The sequence below is a fragment of the Callospermophilus lateralis genome, chromosome 17, assembly GCF_048772815.1.
Source record: "Callospermophilus lateralis isolate mCalLat2 chromosome 17, mCalLat2.hap1, whole genome shotgun sequence".
Classification (NCBI taxonomy): Eukaryota; Metazoa; Chordata; class Mammalia; order Rodentia; family Sciuridae; genus Callospermophilus; species Callospermophilus lateralis.
The window spans coordinates 35,517,821-35,544,133 of NC_135321.1; the positions used below are offsets into that span (position 1 = coordinate 35,517,821).

Consider the following 26,313-nt stretch of genomic DNA (forward strand, 5'->3'; position numbering starts at 1 on the left):
CAGAAGTATTTATGTAAGGCAGAGGTTTCCCAACCTTTATGGCAAAGAGCCAGATGATAAAAATTAGAGGTTTTGGGGGCTATGGTGGTGTACGCCTGTAATCCAGCAACTTGGGAAGCTGAGACAGGAGGATCAAATGTTTGAGGCCAGTAGCAAGGCCCTAAGCAATTTAGTGAGACCATGTCTCTAAATAAAAAATAGAAAGGGCCTGGGATATGATTAAGTACCCCTGGATTCAACCCCTGGTACGAAAAAAAATTTTTTTAGGTTTTGTGTTTTGTGGCTTTATGGGTCATTCTCAGCATAAATTTATGCTGCCATAAATGAATGTGGCAATAGCCAACAGTTTCTTTATAGGCACTGAAATCCAAGTTTCATAGTTTTCAAATTACAAATTATATATAAAATATTATTTCTATTTTTAAGCATTTAAAAATGTTAAAATCTATTCTTAATTCATGAGTCACCATAATGACCCCTGACCTAGAATATATACCTGGGGATGTTAGGTCAGAAGGTATGTGTTTTTCAATATGATTAGATATCATCAATTTATTTTCCCAGGTGGTCAAAACAAACTACCCAGGAACTCTGGAAGATGTGTTCAATCCTTGGCCAGGCTTACTGTTGTCAGACTTTTATTTTTTACAATCCTCCATGAGTGTATAGTTGGTATAGTAATGTAGTTCATCTCTGACATTACTGGTCGTTCCATTTCTTCTCTGATGTGCCTACTGAAGTCTGGTTTACTATTCTATTAGATGAGTTGTTTTGTCTTTCTTCTTAGTTTGTGAAAATCTTAATACAATGCCACTTGAGTTACACATCCTGAAAAAATCTTTTCCCAGTTTATAAAGAAACACCAACCCAGGAAACCTGACAGGAAAAGATACATTCACATAAAGAAATTTTCAAACAGGTTTTATCAGTAGGCAGTATAAGGTAAGATTTCAAGTAAGTTTTTTTCTACAGTTGTTTTGTTTCTGTCATTCCTTTACCTAAAATCTTTTCATGGCTTCCCACTGTCCTTTAATTAATGTTTCCCACTGTCCTGTTTTTCCTAAAGAACATTGATACTGCAGGGCCCATACTTGAGTGGGTCTTCACTAAACAAATTCTATCCATTGTCAAACAGGTTGGAGAAATGTTGCCCGGGTGAGGTACACCTGTTGCACACCTGAAATCACAGTGGCTCAAGGGGCTGAGGCAAGAGGATCATGAGTTCAAGCCAGCCTCAGTAAAAGTGAGGCACTGAGCAACTCAGTGAGACCCTGTCTCTAAATAAAATACAAAAAAATAGGGCTTGGGATGTGGCTCAGTATTTGAGTCCCCCTAAACTCAATCCTTGGTACCCCCCAAAAATAAGTTGGGGAAATGTTATATACTTATATTCACCCTAGAAGGTTCATATTGCTTACTACTGGTATTAATGGGTCTATGAAGTTGTAAAAATTACCGCCCCCCCCCCAAAAAAAAGACAAAAGTGCTAGTGCATGCCCATAATCCCAGTGGCTGGGGAGGCTGAGGCAGAAGGATATTGAGTTCAAAGCCAACAGCCTCAGCAATAGCAAGGTGCTAAGCAACTCAGTAAGACAATCTCTAAATAAAATACAAAAATAGGGCTGGGGATGTGGTTTAGTGGTCGAGTGCCCCTGCGTACCAAAACACACACACACACACACACACACACACACACACACACACACACACCAAAAAAAAAAAGAAGAAGAAAAAAGAAAGGAAACCTATTTAAGTTTTTAAATTTATAACTTCTCACTTTCAAGCATGGAACTTTCCCCATGTAAACTGTCTTTATTGTATAACATGAAATAGAGTTCAAATAGCAATGGAATAGTAAAAACTTGTTCAAAAACCTAAAATTAGGCAATTTTTTAAATTATGCATTGTTTGCTTTTGTGAAACTGGTATTTCCTTGAATCTGCAAATTCTATTTTTTAAAAAAAAGGATCCCAGTATATTTAAAAGCCAACATATATATTGATTTAACTATTTGAAATTCATATTTCTCTATTGTTCTGTAATGTAAGATGTATTTGCATATAAGTCAGATAGTTGTGGACAAAAATGCTGGAAATTCTATAAATCCCTAAATGAAAAGAATCTACAAATTTCCCCTCAGAGAAATGAAATTTATCAACTATTTCTACTATCTCAATTTTTTTTTTTTTTTTTGTCCTAAAGACTGAACCCAGAGGCACTTTAATGCTGAGCTACATCCCAAACCTTTATTTTATTTTGAAATAGGGCCTCATTGTTGCTTAGGGTCCCTCTAAATTGCTGAGACTGGGCTCAAACTTGTGATTTCTCTTGCCTCAGCCTCCTAAGTTGCCTACAGGCATGCACCACTGTGCCCTGCTTTTTTTTTTTTTTTTTTTAAGTTTATAATATCATGCTCCAAAGACTATATCTATCATCAAATACTTCACTCATTATTTCATGTAAGATACCATAAAAACAGAATTAAACACAGCAGGTCTGTATTCTTTTAATCTCTAGCGCATATCTGAGCCTTGGTGGTAACCCTAGCCAAACTCTGAGAACTGAATCCTAGAATGTTCAGTTACTGGTTAATGATCTTATTCTGTATGTTCCAGGCAATGGTCAGGTTGTAATAAGCTATTAGCAGGATTTAAAGAATCGTCAAGATTTGTGATGTGTACTTGATATCTCTCTAGGGTTTCTAATTTCAGTTGCCAGAGATAATTATATGACAGAAATAAATGTAACTGTGGGACCAGCTCCCTATAAGACTAACACTTACAGCCATGGCTACAGATATTTTGTATGTGTCTCTCTCATTTATAGCCAGAGAAAAGCATGTTCATATAATTCTCAGAAGACCTAGAAGCCTAAGCCTGACCTCTCTTATATTTATCTGAACAATTTTTCCCTGCTGTTTTGTACTGTAGCCTTTGCTATAGTAAACATCAGCAATGAGTACAACTTTATATTGAGCTGTGTGAGCCTTTCAGGCAAATTAGTGGCAACTGAGATCAGTCAAAACAGATACCATTTTAAAATGTGGTTTGCCATAGGTAAGTGATCATAATTATAATCCCTTCAAATGAATGAATCAATGGACAGGAGAAATTTTAACATAGTAGCCCTGAAATTGCTATCCTTATAAATGCATGGTTGGCAAGGTTACCCCTGGGTGGCACCTAGGAATCTGAATGGTAAAACAGTTCTCTATACTCATTTAAAACCTTCCCTAAATGTTAAGTGTGGATCACTGTACCTAAACTGTACAAACAGTATGATTTATGCCACGCATTTGTTTTCCTTCTAGAATCTAGAATTTTTCTATGTGCTAAACAGTAGATGCCTACATGACCAACCCCAATAAAAACCTTGGACACTGAATCTTTAATGAGTTTTCTTGGTAGACAACATTTCACAAGTGTTGTCACAATTCACTGCTGGAGGAATTAAAATACATACTCTGTTACTCCACAGGGAGGTTTCTTAGAAGACTATACCTGCTTTCCTCCCCATTTCATCCCTGCAACTTTTCCCCTTGCTTGGTATCCTTTTGCTGTAATAAATCTTAGCTGTTATAAGTATGACTATGTGATACAGCCTATGAGTCCTTCTACCAATCACTGAACACAGGGGTGGTCTTAGGAATCCCAATACAATCATCACACGAAAACAGAAATGAGTGTGTGTTTACAAAGCCCAATACTAAAGTTCAAATGTAAGCTCAAATTACAGTTTCAATACTTATACATACCCTAGCTAAGTTAATTTATTAACAAAAAACCTAAGCTTCTTTATTCCTTAAATGAGAAAAAAAAAAAACATACTTCATAGTACGATCACAATAAATTAAATGAGGGAATGCACAATTCACATACTACACACTTAGTAAATACTAAATGGTATTTCCGGGTGTACTTTCTGAGATGAAACAATCAAATCTTTTACATGTACACCAATGCAATGAAAATTCTATTGGTCATTTGGGGCACCACAAAAAGAATATCAGCACGACTGACCTTGTATCTTCAAATGCTGGCTTTCTGAATTATTTCCAGATCACATGACAGGATTATTAGGTAAACTTGACCAAGTTAAACTCTATATAAGAATTATCTTTTGATTTCTGAGGCTGATCTTCATTTAATATTCAAATTGATCTCTCTAATGAGAAATGAAAGTACTAATTAACTAGTACTGGGGCTGTAGTTTATGGTTATGATTCTCAAATTATTATACTGGGATTTTAGTATAAGCCCTTCTCTTACATGTATATGAAGCATAAAGTCCAACTAATGTAAGTTCATAGCATAACCAGTAAGTAGGTTTTCAAACCTAGAAAGCTAAAAGATCAAGCCCAAATGTAAAAAGAACAAAACTGAAGTCATTCACTCCAGTCTATCAACTTACCCCAAAGCAGTTTTTCAAATGAATTAATATTCCAAATCCACATGTCCCACATTTCCTGTTGAAAAATAAATTTCCTAAAATCAGTAGATTTCAAAGTAATTCTCTCTTTCCCCACTTACCTGAGCCACCCTGTTCCACCAGACTGCAGGCCAGCTGCCATCTGACTGCAAGGACATGACAGCACAATACCTGGCACACACTTAGTGTCTATTAAATAAATGAGTGGGTCAAAAAATGAAATAGTACTAAAATCCAACACCAAATTCTGTGGAAATACTATAAAATTTTCTTTCTTGTTCTAAGAAAATTGTGACCCGCAAAAATGTTATGAAATATCTGAAGACAACAGAAACTCATCTATAAAATAGCAATTCCTCTCTAATATTACTGTTTATCCTTTCCTATTACTTTATTTCCCACTATAGAACCAACCACTAATCTATACATTAATTTATTAATTATCTGTGAGCTCCACAAATGCAAGGACTTGGTTTTATTTAATCTAATACATGTCTCTAATTTCTGGTATAGTGCTTTGCTTAAGATAAAGAGTTTAATATTTATTACATAACTAAAATACTAGAAAACAACATAAATGAGACAGAATAAAGGTAAATAAAATCAAAATATTTTAAAGCTGTGTTTACATATAGGATAAGAGATAATTTACTTAATGTTGAGACTTACTCAAATATCACATTGAAAATTAAAAGGTAACAACTAATTATGTAAAATAATGTTAAATGTAAATATCAAAGTTGAAAAAGGAATAAGAAAAACAATTAACTGAAAATAAGTAAAGGAATTTAAAACCACAAATATAGAAAGCATAAAATGAAATATTAGGGAAAAAATCCAATAAGAAGATGTCAAGGGCTGAGAATGTGACTCAGTGGCACTGCACCTGCTTATCATGCATAAGTACCTAGATTCAGTCCCTACCACTGAGGGAAGGGGTGATAAGATACACTGTTAGATAGGAGTTTTTAAAATTAATTAATTAATAAAACCTATCTGTTACTTATGAGACATACACCAGAAATAAGGATTCCAAAAAGTTGAAAGTGAAAGCACAGAGAATTTCACTTAGAAAAGTAGAATACTTACATTGAACTAACACACCCATAGACAGTAAATTATGATCTCTGGCCAAAACATAAAACTAACTATGTGCAGGCTCCAGAGAGCAACCAAAAGGCAGAAACTAGAGAGAAGCCAACACTTGAAAGAGAGAAACATATACTAGATAAGATGTGCTTTTTTATATATAGCTGTTTCCTGAAGACAGATACCAACTCAGCAAGACAGCTAAAACTCAAGAAATTGCAATCACATTACCTTGAAGTACTAAAGGATGAGGTACCAGCTAGCACAGTAACTGTAAAGTGAGGAGGAAAACCTAGAAAGTGGAACCCCAAAAATATGTATGTAAATTCCAAAACAACCCTTAGCTAAGCCATAAATCATAAAACACAAGACAGACTCCTGTTACAAAACCAATAGTTAGATGGCTAAAATAACTGAGCAAAGATATCCTCTGTTGCCTAATTTAGGGGAATCAGTTTAGAGTTTAAGTCTAGCCAGTTAACTGCCTGCTAGAAAAACAAAGAATCAATATGCTTTAGAAGAAAAATGAATTGAGGGTCAGAAAAAGTATTATCCACAATATCCAGTAAACAACAAAAAATTACTAGAAATAAAAATAAACGGGAAAATGTTGTTTGTCATCAAGGAAAAAAAGCAATCAACAGGTATCGAACATAAAGCGACTCAGATGATGAAATTAATTAAAGAAGACTATAAAGTATTTATCACATATAAGTTTAGGAAGTTAATAATAAAGGGAGAGAGAGATCTCTCATCAGACAAAATTATAAAAAAGAACCAAGTAGAACACAAAAATACAAAGTCTGAAATGTGAAGTTTGCTTAATGGTTTAACAGCAGAACAGAGACAACAAAACATAAGGTCAATCAATGTAAATATAGATCAAAAGAAACTATGCAATCTGAAGATCCAAAAGAATAATTTCCTAATGAACAGAACCTTAGTGAGCTATAATACAACATAAACTTAACATGTGAAATTGGGAGTCCCAAAAAGGAAAGTACAAAGAAAATTATATAGAAGAGGTTTCCAGTGACCTCTAAAGAAGATAAATATAAAAAAGTAATAAATCCTATAATTAGAGCACATCATATTCAAACTGCTAAAAATCAAAGATGATAAAAATTTTAAAAGCAGCTGAGGTAAAAATGACATTTTATATATGAGGGGAAATGGTTGACTTTTCTACATGAAACAAAGACATTTTCATGTAAACAAATGTCAAGACAACTTATCTCTCACAGCCTTGCACTGTAAGATATGTTAAAGTTTCTTCAAGTACAAAGGAAATGACTCCAGAGGAAGCTGTAAGAAAAAAATGAATAACATAAAAAATATAAATATATGAATATAAAAGCCTACTTTCCCTTTTTAATTTCTTAAAAGACATATGACTAGTGAAAACAAAAATTATAGCTTTGTACTATTAAATTTATTAACATGAAGATACAATATGTGACAAAATTAAAGCAAAGGATGGAAGTGGGAGAAAGTTTAACTATGCAGTTGAAAGGGATTTACATATTATGTAACACAGTACAACCCAGCATCCATTTAAAGCTAAAACCAAATAACTCCTGGGAAATTAGAATAGGAAAGGATTTTGTTAACCTGACAAAAGATGCCTGCCCCAAATCTACCATAAAAATAAATAAATAAATAAATAAATAAATAAAAACTATTACTGATTAAGTGTTGGAATTATTATTATTATTATTATTATTATTATTATTATTAGGGTGGTGGTATTGGGATTGAACTCAGGGCCTTGTGCATTCAAGGCAAGCACTCTACCAACCAAGCTAAAACCCCAGACCCCTGGACACATTATCTTAAAAGTTAGGAAAAAGACAAATATGCCTCCTATCACTTTCTTCTGTCTACAGTATACTAGAGCTCCTATCCAGCACAATAAAACAAGAAAAAGAAACAAAAGATTTAAGAATCAGTAAGAACAAAAAAGAGAGAAAGAATATGGATTAAAAAATTGAAGGAAAAAAAGACTACTGGAACTTATGAAATCAACATACAAAATTTAACTGCATTACTTGGTACAAATAACAAAAAAATTGCCTTAAATAAATATGTGTGTGTATGTGTGTATGGAATGTGTGTGTAGTTCAATAAAAAGAGTAAATTCTCTATGTGTTTTATACAGGTTTCCAATCAAAACCTCAACATACCTCTTTACAGAACTTTAAAAGTAGATCCTAAAACCACATGGAAAATGGCCAAGAACTAGGTGAGATAATGCTAACATATATCAAGCAACGGTAATAAGTCAGTGTGATACATGAAACAGAATAAAAGACCAACAAAACAGAATAGAGCAGAATCTGAACCATATGAATATGCAAACTTGATACATGACATAGATGGAACTATAGATCAGTGTAAAAAGGATGGGCTATTTGAAAAATATTCACCTATGCATAAAAATAAAATTCTTACTTCATACCATACCAAAAAAATTCAGTTACATATGGATTAAAGACTTAAAGATATATATATATATCCCAAACTTTAAAATATTGGTCTATGTCTCCATGTCATTGAGTAGGAAAGAATTTCTTAAATAGCAATAAAAAAGATGAATAATATCTACTACACAAAAATAATACTTTTAATACAACCAAAGACATCAGACAACTAAAAGTGGACAAAGATCAGGAGAAAATATCCACAAAACAATTAGCAAAAGATTAGTATCAGAATGTATTAAAAACTTCTCTAAATCAAAACAAACAATAAACAAGAATGCATACAACTGAAAATGGCCAACAGGAATAAAAGGGCAAGCCACAGAGAAGAAACCAGAAACAACCAATGAACATAGATAAAAATATGTTCAGCCGGGAATGGTTGTGCTCGTATCCCAGTGACTCAGGAGGCTGATGCAAGACGATCACAAGTTCAAAGCCAGGCTCAGCAATTTAGCATGACCCTGTTTCAAAATAAAAATAAATAAATAAAAGAGCTGGGGGTGTACCTCAGTGGTTAAGTACCCATCGGTTCAATTCCAGGTAACGACAAAAAAAAGTTCAACCTCAGCAGTATTAATAAAAACACAAATTAGGGAATAAAGAAATGGACATTCATACATTGTTGTTCCAAGTGTAATTTGGCATTGCCACTTTGAAGAGTGACCTAGCAAAGCTGAAGAAAGTACCACCCTACCATTCAGTAATTCCACTTCTAGGTTCATAACCCTGAATAAGCTCTTACATGTGAATATAAGTAGACATGATTGCACCAGTGTTTATAATGACAATAAATATATAAATAAAAACCTAAATGTACATCCTGAAGAAAATGATAAGTGAACTGTATTACAGAATACTATAGAGTGGTTAAAATGAATAAGCTAGAACTACATCTATATAAGTAAAAAACTCTGAATGAGAAAAAAGTAACCTGCAGGATAGGTACAGCCTCTTCCACTTATATTACAGTTTTAAAACATATTTAAAAAAGACATACTGCTTACAAGTAACTTGTAAAGATAGAATAAGCCAAATACATGTTAGTGGTCACTGCCAAGGAGGAAGGAGAAGGGCTTCAAATATACTGAAACTTTTTTTAATAGAAATAATCTAAATTATGGCAGACTGCTACTTGTTCACTTAGTATCTACTTTCTTGTCCTTTCTTAGCAAACAAATTATTATTACTAAAAGTGGCAATCTACATCTCGCCTGCCTTGCAGATTAGGGTAGCCAATAACATAAAATCAGAAGTCATTGGATATTTGGCTCTGGGAAAGATATTTAAAGGAGACAGACTTCACTGGAAGATGGACCCTTTTGCCCTTATGCCTTCCTTGATTCTACTCCCTGGAATGTGAACATAATGGATGGAGCTGCAAAGACCTTCTGTGCAATCATGAGATAACCTTGACAGGGAAAATAACAAGCTAAGGAAAGACAAAAGGAGCTGATCCTTGGCAACCACACAGTTACCATATCCAGAGTGGGGAGGGGGAAACACTTTAGCTTGTTTTAAAGTACCTTTTAGTGGGGAAGGAAGGAATGCAGGCATCTTTCAGATGAAGCCAAACCTAATCCTAACTGTAACTGAATGACATAGGGCAAAATATTAAGATAAGACAGCGGAGAAGAGGACTCATGTCTCCTTATCTTCAACTCACTGTGCTTTTCTATAGGTTTTTTTACATTAATTTTAAAAACCTTTCACTTCTCAGATTTTGAACAGTGATTCTCAAACGTTACCCACAAACATCTGTTGGCTAGCAGATCAAGTTAAGAGCAGAGACAACATGTATATATATACTCTGAGATGGCCAACCAGAGTGGATAAAGAATTCACTAGGAACTTGCCAACTATACTCTAGAGAGCAGTGCTACCACTGCCAGTTTGGATAACAAACAAGACTGTAAGATCCCACAGTCTCTTGGCACTGGACTGGGGATGAAAAAGACCAAAAACAATGTGCAGACTAAATGGAAACCTGCTGTCACTCCTTTTCCCCTATTTTTTCTTCTCCATGCATTTCCCAGAGCTCAGTCCCATAATTTTCTTCTTCCTCAACTGAATCACCAAGGAGAAGAAAAAAACAGTTGTTCCCTTAGATGAAATTTTGATTGTCTTTTACAATCATAATCATGAAGCTCCTTCTAAACCAATTCTATTAAACACTGTGTAATGCTTCTTGGATATTAATTTAAGTGACCTTTTGAGATCTAAAAAGTTTCAAATTCACTCAAAAGAAAAAATTTGGGATGGAGTAGATTTTAGATTCTGGCCCAAGATAATCACCTGAAATATTTAGTTACCATTGAAAAAAACAAAACAAAGAAACTGTTCATCTGTTAGTCTGTTACAGATAGTGATCTAGTTAGTTACGAATTCCACTTCACAAATTTTATCACAGATACCACACACTATAAAAAGCACATACCCCTCATTTTCTTTCCTAATCTAGTCAGCAAATTTGGTATATCAGTTTTTGTGTTGTTTTCCTAAATTGGTTTCTTTCTTATTTAGTTTCTCCCTAATGTCATTTAACTTTTCCTAGTTTATAATCTTAGTGGTTGTTTGCATTATCTCCTGCGGATTTTTCTGAAAATAGCTACTACCTGTCTCACTCCCTCATTTCAATTTTCTCCATAGTCTCAAGCTTCTGAATTCATACCAGTTAAGACCCCTTTTAGGGGTGACATTTCAGTACATTTTAATGAGATTTTTTTTTTTCAGCTTTTACAGGGACAGATTATAGGATCTGCTTCCTGCTCTCAAACAAAAATAGTGCAATTAAGCTGTTATTTACTCAACAATGTAATAGGAAATTAAGTAAATTGTTGGAAAAGTCTCCAAAATAATCCTATTTAATTCACATCAATAGCTCAAAACATTTTTTTGCATTACTTTTTAAAAATCTCATCTACATTCTCAAAATTGTATGTTACTAAAAACCTTTAAACCCTTGGGTTATCTCTCCCTGCCTTATTAAAAACACTAAGTATGTTTGTCTTTCTATCAATAAAAATATCTACTAAAAAATAAACTTTTGCAGATGACATTTTCCACTTGAGTTTCAGAGAATATAATTAAGTTTACCCACAGCAATCTATTCCAAATACAAATATTATATTATAGCCTAGTCTCAAGCTTCCCTCTTTAACCATAAAGCCAAGAGGAATAACTACAAAAATTTTACAGATAAATGTAAGCGTTTTCAAAAAGCATATTTTTAATAACTATAAAATAATGTTTCAGCTTTCACAATCTTATGATAACACTGAACATAATGCTATGCCACTAATGAGAAAGTTCAGAATAGTTACACTTAGCTGTAATTTTCAGTTTTGCATTTTACTGTGCTATGTTTCATTCTTAAAACAAACAAACAAAAAGCACAGAAGTCTTAAAAGAGAAGATGAAACCTTCACTTGATACAGCAAAGTTTATGGTTTCATTATAAAGAATGCTAATCTTGAGGGAGAATTATGAAAAAGAAGAGGGAAAAAAATCCTAAAAACCAGGTATTTTACTCTTCCTAAGTAGAGCTTTTTTATAAAAAATAAATGTAATGTGTGGACCGTGTGTGACTTCTGAATCTATAAGCCAACTTAAAAAGACACTTTAGGGACCACTAGGGAAATATGATAATGGACTAGGTTTTAGGTACTACTAAGGAATTATTGTTAATTTTATTAAGAATAACGACATTGTGGGGCTAGCGCTGGGGCTCAGCAATAAAGCACTCGCCTAGCACATGTAAGGCACTGGGTTTGATCCTCAACACTACATAAAAATAAAGAAATAAAAATAAGGGTATAAAAAATATTTTTAAAAAATGACATTGTGCTGGGTGTGAGAGGCACATGCCTATAACCCCAGCAACTCAGGGAGCTGAGGCAGGAGAATCATAAATTCAAGGCCAGCCCCAGCAACTTAGTAATACCCTCAGGAACTTAGTAAGAACCAGGCTTCAAATTTAGAACTTAAATGGGCTGGGGATGTAGTTCAGTGATAAAGCTTCCCTGGGTTCAACATGCAATACACAAAATAAAAACAGTATAATAATAATAATAATAATAATAATAATAATAATAAGTAATGGCATTGTGGTCCTCTTTTAAAATGTTCTCATTTGGGGGCTGGGGATATGGCCCAGTAGTACAGTGCTTGCCTATTATGTGAGGCCTGGAATTCAATCCTCAGCACTGGACATGGGAGTTTCATTTTAAAAAATGCATACTGAAGAATACTGGAAGTAAAATGGCTACCACTTTAAAATACTTGCTCTTGGGACAGGAGAGAGAGAGGAGAGGAGATTAAGAGGTGAAGCACAAAGGGCAAAATCTTGGTCTTTGTTGAATCTGGAAGATGGATACAGGTTTAAGAAAATTTATTTTACTTGTCCCTCTACATTTATATATGTTAGAATTTTCTAAAACACAAAAGTTAAAATAAAGATATGACTTAAATGTGTTTCAAATAGCTAAAAGATAAATTAAGATTGCCAATGGATTTTATATTCTACTTTGGCAGACCAAGTATTACAAACATTAGTTTTCCATAAACTTGGGGCATGCCCATATTTACTCACTCAGACCATGGAGAACAAAAGTAAGTGAGACAATGTTACTGTTGTTAGAAAGGAGAGAGTAAAAACAAATTTGTAATGTTTCAATAGAAGGGTATGGAGAACAGCAGCAAGACACAAGATGGAAGGAGAAACTGACTGAATGGCTGCAATGTGCCATAGGTATTATATTTACATATCACTGCTGTTCAAATGGAAGAGGAACTACTCATGAAATTGTGTTTGTTTTTATACCATACCTCATCCCAGCATAATTAAATCAGAATATATGGGTACAGAGTTCCTCCACGAAAATTATTCATTAGAGAATTTCACTCTAACAACAACCCTTTAAAGTAGGTTTTATCTTCATTTTGCACCCAAGAAAGCTGTACAGTCGCAAGTTTTAAGGGTGATTAAAACATTGACATTTACAGAACTAGAGGGTCTGAGAGGTCAGGGAGAGTGGTGACTAAAACAAAAGCAGACAGAGTTCTGAGAAAGCAGTCAGGGACAATGCTAAAGAGAAAGGTTAAGTGACAGCAGAAACTGTTTTAGCCAAGTATTTGGCAAGCAACAGTGAGTTTGGTGATTTAAGTGTACCACTAAAAACATCAGAGGGGCTATTTTACTTACCACAAACTGTGGTAAGTAAAGAAAATTAAACATTACTTAAGACTTTAGGGTGCAAATATTTGAGGGCTTAGTATAGTCACATATTAGCTATAGCTACACAAATCTGGATAAAAAAAAGTATTTGCAATTCCCAAATCAATAAAGGCTCTTTTTAAAAACAGGATATAAGTTAAAGGTGAATGAAAGTATAACAGTCACTGAGTACTTATTATGTACAAAACATTTTTACTGGCACTATATTATATGGTCTTCCCAACAACTTACTGAGGTAGGTCTTCTATGCTCATCAACTTACAGATAAGAAATAACATTTTGGCATAGAATGCTCGCCATGCCACACCCATCTCTGTTGGCTGTGCACGTATGTCTATACTCCCACCATGGTCAACATCTGGCAGCTGAAAGGAAGATGGCACCTGGTGGGTGGCAAAGGCTTTGATGAATATATATGAAGGAAGTAGGAATGAAACCAACACTGTGAAAAATGGATGTGATGCCTAAACCAGATACTGTAATCACTTGTGATAGCAAAAACCGCACTATAAAGACGGAAAGCTCTTTGAAAACAGTTTTCTCGTACCCTGGGAAAGAAGTCTGAAGAAAATACAGCTGATAGAAAGACTAAGACTGCCTGCAACTTTACAGATGGTATATGGGTTCAACACCAGGAGTGGGATAGGAAGGAAAACACAAGAACAAGAAAATGGAAAGATGGAAAATTGCTGGTGTCCCACTTTGTGCATAACTGACAGCTGTACGCAGGTCTATGAAAAAGTAAAATAAAAATTCCGTCATCACTTTAGACAGCAATTAGCTGTAAGAATCGCTAATTCAGCTCAGTTCAATGAGCAAATCTCCACATTTTTTCCCCCATTACTGTGTTCAATTATCCTTATCATAAATACTTTACAAGCAACTATTTCAGAGTGTTGGTTTGTATTTGTGCTAAAAACAAAATAAAAACATTCCAGAAAAAATAAATAAATAAAAGCTGAAACTTTTTTAAAAATTCAGGCACAGTGGTGCACGCCTGTAAAAACTTTTTCAGGCACAGTAGTGCACGCCTGTAATCCCAGAGATTCGCTCAGGAGGCTGAGGCTGGAGGATTGTAAATTCAAGATCAACCTCACCAACTTAGTGAGGCTTTTAGAAGCTTAATGAGATCCTGTCTCAAAAGAAAAAATAAAAGGGCTCAGTGGTAAAGCACCTCTGGGTTCAATCCCCAGTAGCACCCCACCCAAGAAAATAGGTAATTTTACCAAAGTCACAGAATATATATGTCAAGGCCAGAATTCAAAATTAGTCAAGTCCCAGTAACCATAGTAAAATTCATAAATCTGTACCCTTTACATTGCTCCCCTCTGGAATTTACATAAATGAAATCATACTACAATTTATTCTTCTCCTCCCTTTTTAATCCAACATGTTTTTAAGACTCATCCATAATTATGCATTAATAGTTCATTAACTACAGTGTCACAAAACAAGGATTGGCAAACTATTTTTGTAAAAACAATTTTTGTGGGAATATAGCCACACCCATTCATTTATATTTGGCTTATGACTGCTTTTGCACTATAATGACAAAGATAAATAATTGTGAAAGAGAATTTTGGCTTGCAAAGCAAAAAATATTTATTATCTGGTCCTTTAAGGAAAATTTGCTGACAGCTGTCATAGAGGCATACATGGATAATGCTATACCCAAATAATGTCAAACTTTCACAATTTTGTCAGTATAGTTTTTAAATCTGCATTTTATTAATAACAAAGTGCCAATTTTTCTCAATTTTTCTCCTATGAAATGGCTCTTCCTTTTCCTTATTTAGCTTTTTCACATTTACATACATGTGAGTACTAACAAATATATTGTATATTGTGAGTAAGATCCTTTATGTGTTAGAAATTTCTTCTACTACATACTTGATTTTTGTTTTTGTTTTTTAGGTAATGGGGATTGACTCCAAGGGCACTCTGTCACTAAGTGGCATCCCTAGCCCTTTTTAAATTTATCTCAAAACTCAGTCTCATTAAGTTGCCCAGTCTGGCTTTCGATTTGCAAGGGAACACAGCCCAGGGCCCTTGCACATGCTAGACAAGTTCTCTATGAGCTACACCCTTACACTCTATACTAAGTCTTAAAATCTTGTAGAACAAGTGCCTGCTTCAGGGATTTTACAATTAACTTGTCAAGTTCCACAAAAACAAATAAAATCATATTCTGCAGGGCTTTTTAAAAAAATACCAATGAATTTACACTTTATTGACAGGTTAACATATATTTTCAATAAACATAACCATGTCCCCACATATATTTAAGTCTTCTTTAATGTCCTTCAATATATTTACAACTTTCCTGATTTAAAGATCTTGCCCTCCCTGCATAGTTTGATCTTGAATTTTTGTCACCAAAATGCCCATACATTAAAGCTTATCAGCACCCTGTGCACTGGGAGATGGTTGGATCTTTAAGGGATAGGACCCAGTTGGAGGAAGTTAGATCTTCGGGGTGGGAGGAGGGAGATACTCTTCAAGAGGTTATTAGAACCCGGTTCCTTTTCTGTCTTTCTCTTTTTCGTTTCCCTACAGAGCTCTGAAATAAATAGGCCTCTTCTGCCACATGCTCCCACCATGATGTACTATGACACCACAGGCCCAAAGCAACAAGGCCAAGCAACCATGAAGTGAAACCTCTGAAACTGTGGGCCAAAAAAACCTTTCTTCCTTTTAAGATTATCTTACCAGGCAATGGCAGCACACACCTGTGATCCTAGCGCTTGGGAAGCCGAGGAAGGAAGATTACAAGTTCAAAATCAGATTCAACAATTTAGTGGGGGCCTAAGCATTAGCAAGACCCTGTCTCAAAATAAAATATAAAAAGGGATGGGTATTGGACTCAGGTCAAGTGCCCCTGGGCTCAATCCCTGGTACCAAAAAACAAACAAACAAAAAAGATTTGTCTCTGTTATTTTTTATAATGATAGAAAGCTCTCAAATTCCCCTTTTAAGTATTTATTCCTAGATAGCTCTTTAATTATTATGAAATGTTCTTATTATATTTTTTATTGTATGTAGTTTAGAGTAACAGAATTTATTTTACTATATGAAGCTTATGTTAAACACCTTACGGAACTATCATAAATCCAAAAAATTTATCTGGTCTTTTTGAATTTTTTATGAAGACATTCATATTGACTCTAGAGAATGACCACCTGGTGACTTCCTAAATAAAGCCTTATAACTTTTTTTTTTTGCCTTATTGCACTATCTCGTATTTCCAATGGAGACATAATGCAATGCTGGAGATAAAGTATAATGGACATTTCTATACTGTACTAGTTCTTGTATTTAAAGGAATGCTATTAATCAAGTATGATATCTGCAGTAGGTTTCTCATAGATATCCTTTATCAAGTCACAGAATTTCCTTTCTGTTCTGTCTGTAATGAGATTTTTACCATAAAAGGCTGTTGATTTTAAATTAAAAATTTTAAATTCATTTTCTGCATCTTTTTTTAAAAAACTTTAAAGTGTTCATGTGAATAATTACATTAATACATTTTTGTAATGCTGAATCAAGTTTGCCTTCCTGGAAAAAATCCTCTTTTCAATATGTAGTATTTCCTTTACACACTGCTGAATTGAGCTTGCCTACCTATTTTTGATAGTCTCTTGTTCCTTAGCCACATATTTTTACCCTTTATACACATTAAACATTTTATATTCTGAATCTGACAACTAGAATATCTGTATTTTTAAATACCCGGTTGTACAGTTTTCTTGCTCTGCTCATTAACTCACTGTCACTTATTTGAAGTATTTTTTTTTTCATTGTAAGCTCATGTTCTTGAAACTTCACCTGCGTTATCTCTCTGAGGCCTGTGTTCCTGTATTTCTCCAGAGAGGAGCTGATTTGGTTCTCAGTCCTAACCTGAGACCACTTTTCACTAAATTCTTGGCTAGGGATGGTTGTTGTTTTTTGCTTGTTTGTTGTTTTTGGTTTTACCATTCAGGTAGTAGGAACTTTAACCCAAAATCCAGTTAGAGCGGATTTGTAGTTTTAACTTCTCAGGGAAGACTATTCATCCTTTCAGTGAAAAACAAGCTTAGGCAACTTTCCCTTTCCCATCCCACACTTCTCCCTGCACTGTGGATGAGTTTTTTTTTTTTTTTTTTTTAATGTTTTCTTTTTTTTTTTTTTTTTATTGGTTGTTCAAAACCCTACAAAGCTCTTGACATATCATATTTCATACATTAGCATACATTAGCTTCAAGTGAGTTATGAACTCCCTTTTTTGCCCCAAGTACAGATTGCAGAATCACATGGGTTACACATCCACATTTTTACATAATACCATAATAGTAACTGTTGTATTCTGCTACCTTTCCTATCCTCTACTATCCCCCCTCCCCTCCCCTCCCATCTTCTCTCTCTACCCCCTATACTGTAATTCATTTCTCACCTTGTTTATTTTCCTATTTGTGGATGAGTTTTCTATTTTTTCCTAGTTTTACCCACTGATATCTTTCAGGGAATTCCAGGTCTCTAGATGTTACTTCTGATCTTTCTTGATATCCCATAGTTACCTGCAGAAGTCAAATCTCTAAGGTTCCAGAGATCTACAGTATCCCTGGTAGTGTGACTACTACATAACCTCTGTGGATTCAAGGTTTCTTGTTTTTCAACTCTGTTATGGTTTAGATATGAGATGTCTCCTGAAAGCTCCAGTTAATACAAGAATATTCAGAGGTGAAACGATTAATTATGAGAGCTATAATCTAATCAGTCCACCCTAGCTTTGAATAGACTAGGTATTAACTACAGGTACGTAGGACATAACTGAGGATGGGGACTGAGGGGAGTGGGCACTGCCCTGGAAGGGTATCTTCCCAGTGGCACTTCCTCCCCATCTCTGCTTCCTGACATGGCCATAAGCTAAGCAGCTTTCCTCAGAAAGGCCCTCGCACCATGATATGCTGCCTCATCTTGGGCCCAGAGCAATGGAATTGGCATTCTATAGTCTGAGACTCTGAATCCATGAACCCCAAATAAACTTTTCTTCCTCTTAAGTTATTTTTGGTGAAGGCAAAGCAAAGACCAACTAAAATAGTCTCTGAGGAGCTGCCTTACTTGTACTCAAACTCAACAATGGATTTAAGATATTTTAAATATTTGGTCCAGTAAAAAATATTAATGTTTTATAATGTAGACCTTTTTTTTTTCCTATTTGAATGTCTAGTCTGCCACACTGCCAGAAAAAGAAACCTTTCTTCTATGAGCTGCAACAGTTGGCCAGCTGACTATTTTTCCCCAAATGAAATGTACCTTTACTACCTAAAGCCAAAGGAAAGCTAATTAACAAGTATCTTCCAAACACTGTTCTAGGCACTTGGCACATAACCATAAAACTAAACAAAAATTAATGTAAAGTGTCTATGTGGGAGAAAAGACAGCAAACAATAAACATAAGTAAACTGGATTATATTATAGAAAGAAGTAAACACAGTGGGGAAAAAAAAATCAACTGACTGGGTAATAAAAGGATCAAGAGTGTCTGGCGTTGGGATTGGGGGAGTAAATTAGTGGTAAAGAACTTGCCTAACATGCCCCAGGCATTGGGTTCTATCTCCAGCAAACACACACACACACACACAAACAAACAAAAAAACACACACACTTAGTGGTGGCATAGTGGTTACAATCCTACAAAGTAGCTATTACTAAAACATTTCATATTTCCCTACAACATACCACCAATTAAATTTTATTAAGTATAAAATTATAAGGAACTATGAGCATTTTCCTCTTAGTGTGAGGTAACAAGGAGGGCAGCCTACAGATATGTTATTACTACATGACTCCATCTACTTCAAAGAAACTGGGGCACACTTTAATATTAATACTTGGAGATGGTGCTCAAAAAGTGCTCCCTATTCAAAAAAATTAAAATAAGTGAAATCTAAAAATAAACACGAAAAAAATATGGTCAAAGTCAGTACTTGATGTTCACTCAAAGAATGATTTAATAAGCAAAATTATCTTTCACAAACACTTCTAAAGATAATTACAATTTAACTGTATTTCTATTAGTCAATTCTTTGAATGTTATACCTAACCTAGAAGGCAACTTGTCCAATTATCTGATTCTATCTTTCATGGAGATATGCCCTATTAACTCTTTAAAATGTTTTTTTTTTTTTTTTTTTTTTTTTTACTTCTCTTTGAAGGAACTGGTACAAAGCTATTAAATCACACCTTAAAAAACTGAACTCCAAAACCCAAGATAGTACTTTGTAGCCTTATAATTACTTTTATGGTTTTTATCTTTCAAGTTTTTGCTATTAAATGGTAGCAAATAAAACTAAAGCTAACATTTTAAATAAACATTGTGTTATATAATACAACAAATCATCTTTTTTTTTCATTTTTTCCATCTCTCTTTTTAATGATATGAATGATAAATGGTGATAGTAATGAGGCCACTTTAAGTTGTCTGTCAGATAAAACTCCCAAAGGACAGGGCATACAAAACTTAAACATAGGATTTACTTATAAAAAATAAAAATTTTATAGGAAACTTTTGCTGTGATCCCCTTTTCAAGACAAATTGTTTCATGGACAAATAAAAAAAGACCAAATTGAGAATGGTTCCCAAGGCAGACAAACACAGGTTTTTTGTTTTGTTTTGTTTTGTTTTGTGTGGTGCTAAGGATTGAACCCAGGGCCTTGCACATGTGAGGCAAGCACTCTATCATCTGAGTTATATCCCCAGGCCCCAAAATACAGTATTTTAACACAGCAACATAAAATCTGATAATAATAATGGCACTTAAAACACTTCCAAGCTCTAGTCTTGCTCTTGCTCACTGCCATTCTCCCTTAATCTCTATAGACCATGAGAATCCCTCCTATATTTGGTCAGTATATTTAGTCTCCCCAATTTCCAAAATTCAGCTCCCTATAACTCCTTACCTTTATATATTACCAGGTATGCAAAGAAAATAAACTGTCTTTTAAAAACCTAAGATATTTAAAATTTTTGTAAATTACATTAAAATTTTCTTACTGGCTTTACAAAATTGGAAAATAAACCCCAGAAACAAAATGTTTTTGTGTGTGTGTGAAAGCAAACTAATGATTATATACTTACAGGAAAATGGCCTTAATAACATATTAATACTTATATTTCAATGATTACAGTGTTAGTAGTGTTTATATAAGACATACACTAAAAGGCCATTAAATAAAACACTATAAAGTATGGTACCACGTATTAAATCCCCACAGTATGCTCAAATGCCTTTCTTGCTCTAACACAATATTCCTACACTGGAAATATCAATCCCTTGGCCAATGTAGTGATTTAGCCAAGGAATGAGAAGGAAAGGGAAAGGAAAAACTCCAGAAACTTCCCCACCCCCTTAGTCCCAGCACATATGCACTTTAACCCAAAGAGTTCCACTCTGTCTCTATACATTGAAGGTGAGTTCAACATATTATTTGAAAATGTACTCCTGCTACTAAGAATTTTGAAAACTACCTCTAGCATCAATTCTTCAAGTGAAGTACAGGGATTTACCCTGCATTCTAGGAATCATCAAAACCCTTTCTGCAAAGTCAAAACCATTTTTATACTATATCAAGTTATTTGCAATTTTATTCTTATTCTCTAAGTATACAGCAGAGTTGCAGGGACTACATGATATGCAGCATCAAAAGACTGATTAAAAAGATTATGAGAATCCAGGTACAAGAAAGGCAGATACTGTGTTTTACACAAATATAAAAACAATGTCAAATTTCTCACTACTTTTTGTTTGCTAAATTATTTTGTAAAAATAAATACACTAATATGTAATCAGATTATTATTTTGTGGAGTGTTTGTTTGTTTTGCAGTACTAGGGGTTGAACCAGGGCCTGATGTATATACATAAGCAGCTCTACCACAGAGCTATATCCCCAGCTCTCAACTTAGTACTTTAAATGAACTACCTTTAAATTTTTAGTTTTTGTCTTTAATATAATAAATATCAACATATATTTCCCACAAAATAAACTTTTGGGGTCATTAATCACTTTTAAAAATGCAAAATGGTCTAGAAGACAATAAGAAGCACAAATCTATAGAACAAAACACAAATCATAGTTTAAAAAAATCCACACTTTCATTCATTCCTCAACATATATTAAATGCCTGCGTTACGGTACGATCCAGCATAGCAGTAAATATGACAGACAATGTTGTACTCTCATGAGACTGTAGTCAAGTGTTCAGAAATACACAATAAAAAAAGTGACACTAATAAGAAACTCCATGAATAAAAGAGTTGGTGTGTTCAAGTGACTGTGTTACTATATTACACTGGTTCCTCAGGAAAGGCTTCTCTGAAGCACTGTATTGAGGAGGAAGGAGATGGGGGAAAGCAAGGAGCCAGCTACAGGAAAAGCCTTCCAGGCTAAGATCTTTGGGACTCTGCCCATCACAGAATCAACGGTACTTCACCTTCCACGCCTGCTTCAAGTGCCCTGCTCTTCAGTTACATCCACCAGCTCTTAGATTCCCAAATATGTCAAGTTTTCTCTTGCTTCCCTAACTCCACATCCATCTAAAATGTCCTGTTTCTCCATCTACCAAACTTAAAGATCCAGGTCAAAGTTTTATGAATGCAAAGGTTTTGCATTCCCAGGATCCAGAGCTATGTCTGCTGACATATTGCTAGAACTCACCAATATCTCCCTGTTTTATGGCACCTTTATTAATGTCATGTAGTTGTGCTTTTATAGGCCAGGTTTACCCATTTGACTATGAGTCTCTTGAAGGTATTTCTGAATTTGCGGTACTGAACACAGTGCCTGATTTACAGTAGTTAATAATCATCAGGCAAATGACTAAAACAAATGAATCACTGGGTTTTTGTTGTTGTTGTTTTGTTTGGTAGCAGAGCCTGAACTCAGATGCACTTGACAATTGAGCTACATTTCCAACCCTATTTTTTTTTGTATTTTATTTAGAGATGGTCTCACTGAGTTGCTCAGCGCCTCACTTTTATTGAGGCTGGCTTTGAACTTGAGATCTTCCTGCCTCGGTCTCCTCAGCAACTAGGATTACAGACATGCGCCACCAAACCTGGCTGAATCACATTTTTTATTCTTATTGTAGCTATTTTTATGTCTAATCTTTTACATGTATGAATTATGTCTCATTTGTCTTTCTATCACTGAGTCTAACACTGAGCATATAAAACCACACATAGTCCATATATGGTAATCTGTAAAGCACTTTATAATTTTTAAAGCCACTCTGTAAAAGACAATATTAAAAGGAATATCCAAGTTACGATTTTACGTAAGAATGGAAGGTGTGTCTGGTATCCATGGAATGGAAGGGTCTCAGTTCCCCAGACCAATATTTAAAGGTAGGAAAGGCTCTATGTTAAACACTAAATTTTTACTAAGGTCAGTCAAAACCTGAAAATTGGATTTAACATTCCAGCTGGCAACTGCACAGAGCAAGTTAAACAGTAAAAAATTATCCCCATATTACTAGTTCTGATTATATCTAATCAACTGAGCTTATTTCTGTTATGTGAGAAGCTCGATTATATACTAGCTGTTTATACTGCAACTTCCTTAACCCCACAATGTTCTTAATTTTCACAAGCTCTGAATAGTTTATTTATTCATATACTTTTCTAGTAGTTCTCTTGAACTGCTTATCCAGTATATTCACCCCAGCCTATGGTGAATACATTCTTTTCTTCATTCTCTTTCCTTTGAGTCTTTCAAGACTGGTTAGAACTTTCAGAATTTACAGGAAAATAAAGAAATTTAAACCTACACCAATAAATGATGCAGCAGGACTGGAGTATGACAAAGATGATTTATTTATTTTGGTGCTGAGGACTAAACTCACAGTTTCATTTTCTACCACTGAGCTACATCCATAGCTCCTATGACAAACATTTTTTTAAAAACAAAACTGTTTGGAGGGAACACAAAATTGGTTATGCCAAAACAACTATCAGAAGGTCAACATTCACATTTTAAATTGATTTAACTATGAATCATGTTTAAGTAACTACCTGCTCCCACTTATTTCTATCAGCAGTCATATATTTAAGTTTAAAGTGATTTTGAAAAACAAAAACTATTTGATTACTACTCAAATTAGCTTAATTTAGAAGAAAAACTGTAGTGGGGGGGTGCATAAAGCAAGTTTTCAATAACAAACATGCTGGCCATTGTACCATGTTTTCTACAGGCAATAGGGACATACCACACTTACACAATTATAAAGAGTTCATCTACCCTATCATAAAGGCCCTTTGCTTTTCCTCATCCTCCTTCCTGTGAGTCTTTCACGGGTGGTTAGAGCTCTCCAAATTTACAGAAAAATAAAGAATTTTAAATCTATACCAATAAATTTTGCAGCAGGATAGCAAGTATCACAAAGATTATTTATTTATTTGGTGCTGGGGACTGAACCCAGTTTCATTTTCTACCACTGAGCTACTTCCCAGCTCCTATGACACAAATTTTTTTAAAGAACAAAACTTGTTGGAGGAAGAACTGGGAAATAATTCAGAATAAAATTCCCTGGAATTATTTATTTTAACTACTCATATCATTATTTTTATGACCACTGTGAGAATAGCAATTATAAATTATACTGTCTCAATATGACAATTTAAAGGTAGCAAAAAATTAAAACTTTCAGAAGTATTTTTAATGTCCTATAAGAGAGAAGTAGTTAAGCAATAGCAATGGGTTCCAGGTAAAGGAACCCTTCCCTATCCAAGGGGTGACAGGGAACCCCAGAATCTCAAAGAAGTCTGAAAAACAAAGCTATTTCCACATTCTACAAGGTAGGCCTCAGAAATAATGCTCTATTAAGCTCAGGTTATCCTATATACACTGCATATATTGACTGTACTTTAATTGACCTGAAATTTCTACATAAAAATTCAATTTCAACTTAAGCTTTTAATGTAGATATCCTCTAGAGTACCACTAATATTGAGGATCAAATTTCTAAAGACAAACATAGATAACAAAGAAAATGAGGGTACGATTTAACGTAAAACAAAATGCCAGTGGCAATCTGTCAATTTATAAACACTGCTATGTAAAAAAAAAAAAAAAAAAAAAAAAGCCAGAAGAAATGTTTTAAAATGATATTTTATTTTGTAAATAAAATAAAATTGGACATCTGGAAAACTGAGATTTGGAGATGAGAAAAATTTTATATGACATAAGCATTATATATATACTTACTGCTCTTCTGTGGTAGGTTTAGGGATCTGTTTAGAAAGCTTCTTTTACTCTGTTCACTGGGTAGCTCTCATTAGAAGGAGTATCTGCAATTGAACTAATAATAATGCCCCATGAAGGCTTAGTCTTAAGTCAGCATCATGAAATGGGTGTTCATTTTCTGTTTTAAAGAAATAAATGAGGTAAAATATGCAGCCAGCGATTCTTTTTTTTCCCCCTGTCATTTTTTTTCCCATACCTTTATTTTATTTATTTATTTTTTATGTGGTGCTGAGGATCGAACCCAGGACCTCATACATGCTAGGCGAGCACTCTACTGCTGAGACACAACTACAATCCCTTTCCCTGTCATTCTAATAAGTAAATTATAATGAGGATCTTTCTTATTTTATTTATCATACTATATTATTATTTACTCATACAAAATGAACAACTTTAATCTGAAAATATAAAATCCCTCAAATTCCAAAACACTTCAGGTCCCAAGCATTTTCAACAAGGGATATTTAATCAGAACATCTGTCTCTCTGCCAAACTATGAGACTAAGATGTGATGAGCAATGGGACAAGGTTTATTCCAGTACATGAATGTGAGGGAATGCCCCAGAGAAATAGAGAACTGTGGTATAAGAAATTAAATTGAAGGAAGAGAACCCAATTACTCTAAAACCTTCTGCTTAGTGAAATTCAAGGGCAAATATTTTGATGAGGTCACTTTCAAAGAGTTGTATGATAAAAAAAGCACTCAACCTCAGGTTTACTGGTGTTGTCTATACACAACAGGAGATCTTCCACAAAGAATCAAGTCCAAATGATCTCCTCTTCCTTCCCCCCAACCTTTCTCGCTGAAATCCTTTTTCCTTAGATCAACATACTTTGGCATATAGATGGTTCAAGCTTACAAGGAAAGTCTATGACTGCTCAATAATATTTCAGGGCAGAGATTATTCAGAAGTTAGAGAATAATACAAGTTATCCAGCTGGCTTGATTCACATTTAAAGTTCTTGAAAATTTTTTCCACAACTTCTGTTTTACTACTGTATTCTATATTACTAGATCCAGTCTACTGTCACTTGTCTACTAGTTTCTACCTTCCTGCCCAATCTGAATCCAGCTACTGCTCACATTGGTCTCCAGAGAAAGTAAAAAAATTCCAGTTTAGGGCCCGGATAATGTGAAAGTCTCCTCATGTTTCTCTCTTTGCGGTAACTTATCTTAACCTCTGTATGTAACACCCAATATCCTAAATTCTTCCCAAGTTCTCCCCGCCCCCAGTTTTCACAGCATCCTCTTTCTCCAAAATATATCCCTACCTTCTTCCATTATTCAAAATGCAATTCAAATTTAATTTTTAAAGATGTCTCTCAGCAAGTCACACCCAACTGATGTTTTCTTCCCCCTCTAGTTTAATTATCACATCTTTTCATAATATTATACTTCATAAAAATACATTTTAGATATCTCTCATGTGGCCCAGAAAGATTTATGACTTCCATTTACATTGTTAAAAAAAATGACTTAGGTGAAACAATCATTTTTCACTATAACCTTCTGGTACTGTCAGGATATTTTATCATATAAACATGTTATTTTTCTATTTTAAAAAAATCCCACTATTTAATAATACAAAAAAGTATCAAATTTTCCTACTCTCCCAATAATAGTTTTATGAAGAAATATGTTGACATCAGATGGAGAGAAGAGAGCTTCCCTAAATTCACAATCATTTTGATTTTTTTTTAGTTTCGTATGGAGGGTAAGAGGTGGACAAGAGCTTGTTGCCATAGAATTACTTTCTGATCATTAAAAAAAAATGCTCTAGCAATGCTTTAAAAAAAAA

The 26,313-nt window shown here is 34.3% G+C and overlaps 1 protein-coding gene and 1 pseudogene across 5 annotated transcripts in view; one reads left to right on the top strand and one right to left on the bottom strand.

Annotated features, from left to right (window-relative positions):
- Window positions 1-26,313, bottom strand: part of Galnt1 (polypeptide N-acetylgalactosaminyltransferase 1) — a 114,344-nt gene that overhangs the window by 75,035 nt on the left and 12,996 nt on the right. For 4 of the 5 annotated variants that reach the window (XM_077105594.1, XM_076836640.2, XM_076836641.2 and 1 more), the window contains exon 2: window positions 4,411-4,465. The gene's annotated coding sequence lies outside the window, so the exon portion shown is untranslated. Of the gene's footprint in view, window positions 1-4,410; window positions 4,466-5,748; window positions 5,764-26,313 lie in introns of those variants that run through there. The other variant, XM_076836642.2, reaches the window with a different exon arrangement.
- LOC143382531 (putative fatty acid-binding protein 5-like protein 3 pseudogene) lies at window positions 13,581-13,983 on the top strand (annotated as a pseudogene).